The following is a 5,449-nucleotide window of genomic DNA, read 5'->3' on the forward strand; positions in this document are numbered from 1 at the left end:
AATACAGAAGAAGGGGGGGGGGTGGGGGGAGCAAAGGTTTACTGGCTACTAAACACACAAGCGAGTTTTGTGCCTGGCATAAGCCCGTATACAATGATTCAAGATGATTAAAGCTGTCTCCAGTGGACATTTTTTATTTCATTTGTTTGGCAAGCTCAGTTTCAACTTTATTGCCCATCTGTTTTGGTAACTTGATTACCAGAGTCAAGAATTAACTTGTCAAAATAAGTGTGTAAGCAGCAAATAGGTATTATTTTATTTGGACATCGTGACAGGTGCCTGTATTTCTACTGTGTTGTCTAGTAAGTTAGTAAAAGACAGATAACTTCATACAACACAGTTTCTGAAAACTTCAGAGGTCAGATTCAAGTATCGGGTGCTACAGGAACCTTTCGCAAGTATGTTTACCGGCCACTTGACATATGCCCTAGATCAGGAACTGATACAAATTTACATGTGCTGACTTAAGGTTGTAGCACTTGCTTCAAGTACTTACAGAAAGGGAACTAACACCCACATCAACCTCTTTAAATCCATGTTTAATTGAAATTTTATAATAATTTATTTCCTGCCTTTAAAAAAAAATTATCAATCCAAATGTGTTATTCTGCTACTTAAAAACACTTTGGAAAAAATACCAAGTAGGAAAAGTTTAGCTTGTCTGACTAGGTTTCACAGACATTTTTCTACCCAAATTATGACACCATGTACACATCCCTTTTTAAAGAAGAAGCTAAGAACCATCATTTCCTCTTGGCAAGAAAGCAATATGCCAAAATATACTTGTTGTAAACTAAAATCATTTTCCACCCCCTTTCAGTTCTAATGGGCAGATATTTTTCATTCCTAACTATGCATTCAAGTGTACTTCCAATGACTCCTACAGAATTACATTCACACAGCATGAGTAAAATCTGCATCAGACAGAAAATTACGCAGATTTTTGCCAGTTTCTAACCTCTACAAGAATAAGTTTAAACATCTTACAATCTGATGCAAACAAGGTGACAGAAAAATGATTACGTTTTCCATTTCAAACAAGTGAAGCACACAGAAATTAAGAATTATACTGCATCAGTATATAAATGTTTAGGTATCTAGTACCAAAAGATGCAACCCACAGGCCCTGAGTTAGGTAGCTAAGGTTCTTATATCAGAAATGAGACACACATGCCTCAGCCTAGAATTCACAAATGCTAGAAGTTAACTAGAAACAGTGAAGAAAAGACACATCCAAGATCCCTAATTGAAGACTTATGCTAGGTTGATGGATGATGGAACTGCAATACAAGACAAATATTAAAATACTGACAACAAAAATATCAAAGTCACACAGAAAGTGCCAGGAGTGGAAAGTTACAGACAAAAAAACAATTATATTTTCAAATTCCCTGGAAGATACAGGCAGGGCTTTAACTTTTGCCAGCAAATCGGGGGTTATATGTAGTTACATCTATACTAGGCCACTTCCTGCTCAAAACCATACCCAGAATACACAGGAGCCAAGAGAAAAATCTGAAGCCCATCTAAATTTCACAACATACAATTGCTTCCAAGATGGGAGATGCTTCAGTAAGAGTCCAAAAGAGTATCCATTACCAGCTGATCAACTGAAATGAGTATGGAGTCACTGATTTTTTTTTTTTTTAATGGAACTGTAACTAAGTTAAATACAATAATAGCCTAATAACCATGCTACTGACTTTACAAGAGGAAAAAAAAAAACCAAAACCAACCAAAACAAAACTATAATACTTACTCCAGAGAACCTGTTCCTGTTTCAGTCTGACTGTGCAGTGAAGATACTTCTACCAAACATCGTTTTCTTACTATTACCCTTGTTTTCTCGGAAGGTTCCACAAAATGACCTAAACGTGACCTAAAAAAGCAAAACACAACATAATGTAATTAACCAAATAAGAAAATCAGCAAGTTATAGTTGGTTTAGTAGCTTCATAAACTTTTTGTGCAGAAATATCTGATTAACCACACATTTTCATTCTCTTCAAATACTACAGTACCATATTCATATTACACAATCTAACAATTAAATGAATGTCAAATCCTCAAAGGCTAGGTTACCAGAAAGAAAAAAGGAAAGGAAAAATATGTAGAAGATGCCATTTATTCTAACAATATAGGCATCATAATCATGAATTACATAGTCAAAAACTTTTTAGCTGCTACAAATATTTTTAAATTTTTTGTACACTCGATTTGGATCAGATCAACAGACATCTATTGCAATTAAAGACAAAAGAAAGGGAAATAGAGTTGCCTTCACTCTCCTAACCACATCTTCTCTTTTACACTTGGCTGTAAGCTGGGGTTTTTTTGGGGTGTTTGTTTGTTTTAAAAAGAATGTAATGTCATCTGTAGTTCTACTGTGGAGAAGTTGAGTTGATGACACAAGCGATCCCATCCTCCTATTCATATTTCAACTTGTGAAACAGCAGAAGAAAGGTTCAATAGGTCTCCTCTTACCAACATCCTGCAGATGTACGGGACAAAGTATCTCCACAGAGCCAAGCCATCATCTCCATTTAGCTCTACCTTGCAAACCAGGCTCTCAGCAAAGCGAAAGAAACCAAAAATATCTAAAACCCCCTTGAGAAAAAAGCAGCGCTATCAGTTTGCACTGATATTATCTACAGGTTTGTAGGCCAAGCTGCAAAACACAAGGCATGTAACTATGCTCCTCCTCCCATAAACAATTCTTTTTCTAACCCACACTAAGTAGTCCACACTGTGCTTTTAGGAACTCAGCGCAGTATAGTGATCAGGAACGAGGGCTGTCATTCCCTCTGTCCCACGCAGAACCTCTCTAGGGATCAGCATGTAGAGCACTGTGAAGCAACTTAGATTTCTTCAGTGGCTTTGTGGGAAAAATAGTTGCTGCCTCATCTGCTTAAGTCTGAAAAAACTAAGTTACTGCTCCATGCACAACCTTTTGAAAACAACCTTGTGGTGCATAAAGGTATGAACTAGTCCAGAAACTTCTCATGATTAAAGCCTAGGAGCCTACAGCAGGCAACAGCCAAAAAGGAAAAAAGAAAAATGAAGGCAGCCTTACATGATTTAGAAATTGCAAGGACAAAGGAACAGTGTGAATCTCTTATAACCAACCTAACGTACCAGTCTGGCATTAATGTTTTACAGCCATGTCAATATTTGTGTTTACGGAGTCAGAAAAATCAGAACCAAAAGCTAGCGCCCAGAAGGCAGGCCTGGGAGGAGGTGTGAAATGCATCATAGTATAAATACAAGATAAATAGTCATTACTTCCACCTGAGGAAGCAATCTTTCATGATCGAAACCTTTCATGGGAAACCTACCAGCACCAACATAGCAAAGGATGGTGTTTTGAAATTGCATATATGCCACTGCTGGTATATACAATATAAAGTTACCCTAACAACAACAACAACCGCTTCCATAGAGGTTGGCAAACCACAGAGAAGCCTCCCAAATGCAATGTGGGAATCACAGTCAAAATGCACAATACTAGTTTTCTACTATCAGCACTGATACACTGGAAAAAACTGTGACCTTATTCCTTCCCTATACCATACTATCTACCCATTTTATTAAGTTCATGAATGGGAACAATGTGTAACGCAGATGTGTTGTCAGATTTCTTGACTAAGAGTGCATTTGAAAAAAAGAAGAAAACCAAACAAGGCTGGCACTAAAAAAAAATAAAAATGCACTTTGTGAAATAATTCAAGTACCAGAAGAGAAAGCAGGCGGCCATATTAGTGCTGCAATTTCTGCTCCGAGCCTTCTTCTGTCTCATTCTTTCCTTTCTCTTCACACCACATAGTGCAAACTGTGAGCTGGAACGGGAGATGGCTGCTCGGTTCCTATCATGCTTCAAATTATTCCCATCTTAGACAGAGTCAACCTCCTGCACTGTATTCATCTCTAAGACACTGGCAAGGCAATGAGAGCTAATGCTCCTCATGCCTTATTCAGAATTTGGTGAGAAATAAGAAACGTGTATTAGCACAGTGGTCAATGCACTGGCATCCAATCTGAGGGTTAGGCACATGCATGAAGCCCAGAAAATATCTAGGGTCCATAAATAGTACACATTTAACAAGCCAGTACATTGTGAATAGTTCCTGCCACAGCTTACCAGTTCCTGTGTTCTCCACAGTCTCTCGCTTGCTAGTTTTCTGCTTGCTTCCCTACAGCTCTCTGTCCTTTTTCCTCTCTATTCTCACAGTAGTTTGCATCTCCATTGCAATTCAGACATGACATTGACAACAGGCTTCCTGCTGGTCCTCTGCAACCAACCGTACACTGAGGATAGCTAGGAGAATGGCTAGCCCTCCAGACTTTAAAACATTTCTGATGTATACAGACAAACTACCCACTACTATATTCAAGCATTAGAAACAAATCCTTCATTACAGGATGACAGTGTGCAGCTTTATTTTTCTAGTTAGCCGACGTTTCTCATTTTTCAGACCAGCAGAACAGAGGTTACGAGAGACAGTTATCAGCATATACATGTGATCTGCAGATCACATCATGGTCAACCTTTCATATGCCAGTACACTTCCTACCTTCAAAGCATGAGTGGAAAATTTTTCAAAGGCTGGTGACTATATTACTTAACAGACCAAGATACAAACTCTGCTGGCCTTTTAACTACCATAAACAGCTAGTGAGAACTCCAACTACATAAGAAACATGCAAGCATAATCTCTGGGAACAGAGTAAAGATCAGAAAGACTTGAAGCAACTGCCTCAAGTGGTGAAAATTGGACTCCCTGATGAGCTCACACCTTTTCCCCACTGCACCTCTCTGGGGAACATGGGAAAAATGTAACTGTCACCTGGACGTTACCAGCGGGATCTCCTTCACGGGTCTCTGTTGACTGTGAGCTCAGCCAAAAACACAACACAAAACCACCTTCGGCACTTGCCCTTGGGTCCACACCCATACCACTTCTACAGAAAGTACCACTAGGGACCTAACAGAAATCCTATCCCATTTCAGCTTGCAACTTCTGCATGAGAAGTAGCATTTTGCAAAATAATCATTTTTGTGAATCCTTTCATTACACCTTTATTACATAGATACTGTTTCTATGCAAATCACAGTTTTAGAAAAAACATTAACAAGCTTACAAAGTAATTCAGGAATCATAAAAATGTGTGGTGGCAATCAAAATGCCTGCGACAATACAGTAAAACTTTCTACAGTTCTATAACTACCCTCTATACTTCTTTATGTCCACAGAAACACTTATGAATGTATGACAAAAAAAAAATTGTACCAGGGAAGAAAGGGGGAAAAGGTACAAGAAACTTTTGCCTAAAACTCCTGTGTGGCATCTAATGTAAAACAGAAACAATTATAAGCCAGGGAAGTAGGCCACTCACAAAGAAAGGGGGGGGGGGGGCAAAAAAAAAATCATCACTACAAAGCAAAAGACTC

The 5,449-nt window shown here is 38.5% G+C and overlaps 1 protein-coding gene across 1 annotated transcript in view; it reads right to left on the bottom strand.

The window, feature by feature from the left end:
- Positions 1-5,449, bottom strand: part of PIK3CB (phosphatidylinositol-4,5-bisphosphate 3-kinase catalytic subunit beta) — an 87,418-nt gene that overhangs the window by 62,142 nt on the left and 19,827 nt on the right. The window contains exon 2 of the mRNA XM_009273342.1: positions 1,760-1,879. The gene's annotated coding sequence lies outside the window, so the exon portion shown is untranslated. The remainder of the gene's footprint in view (positions 1-1,759; positions 1,880-5,449) is intronic.

The sequence above is a fragment of the Aptenodytes forsteri genome, unplaced genomic scaffold (assembly GCF_000699145.1).
Source record: "Aptenodytes forsteri isolate BGI_AS27 unplaced genomic scaffold, ASM69914v1 Scaffold382, whole genome shotgun sequence".
Classification (NCBI taxonomy): Eukaryota; Metazoa; Chordata; class Aves; order Sphenisciformes; family Spheniscidae; genus Aptenodytes; species Aptenodytes forsteri.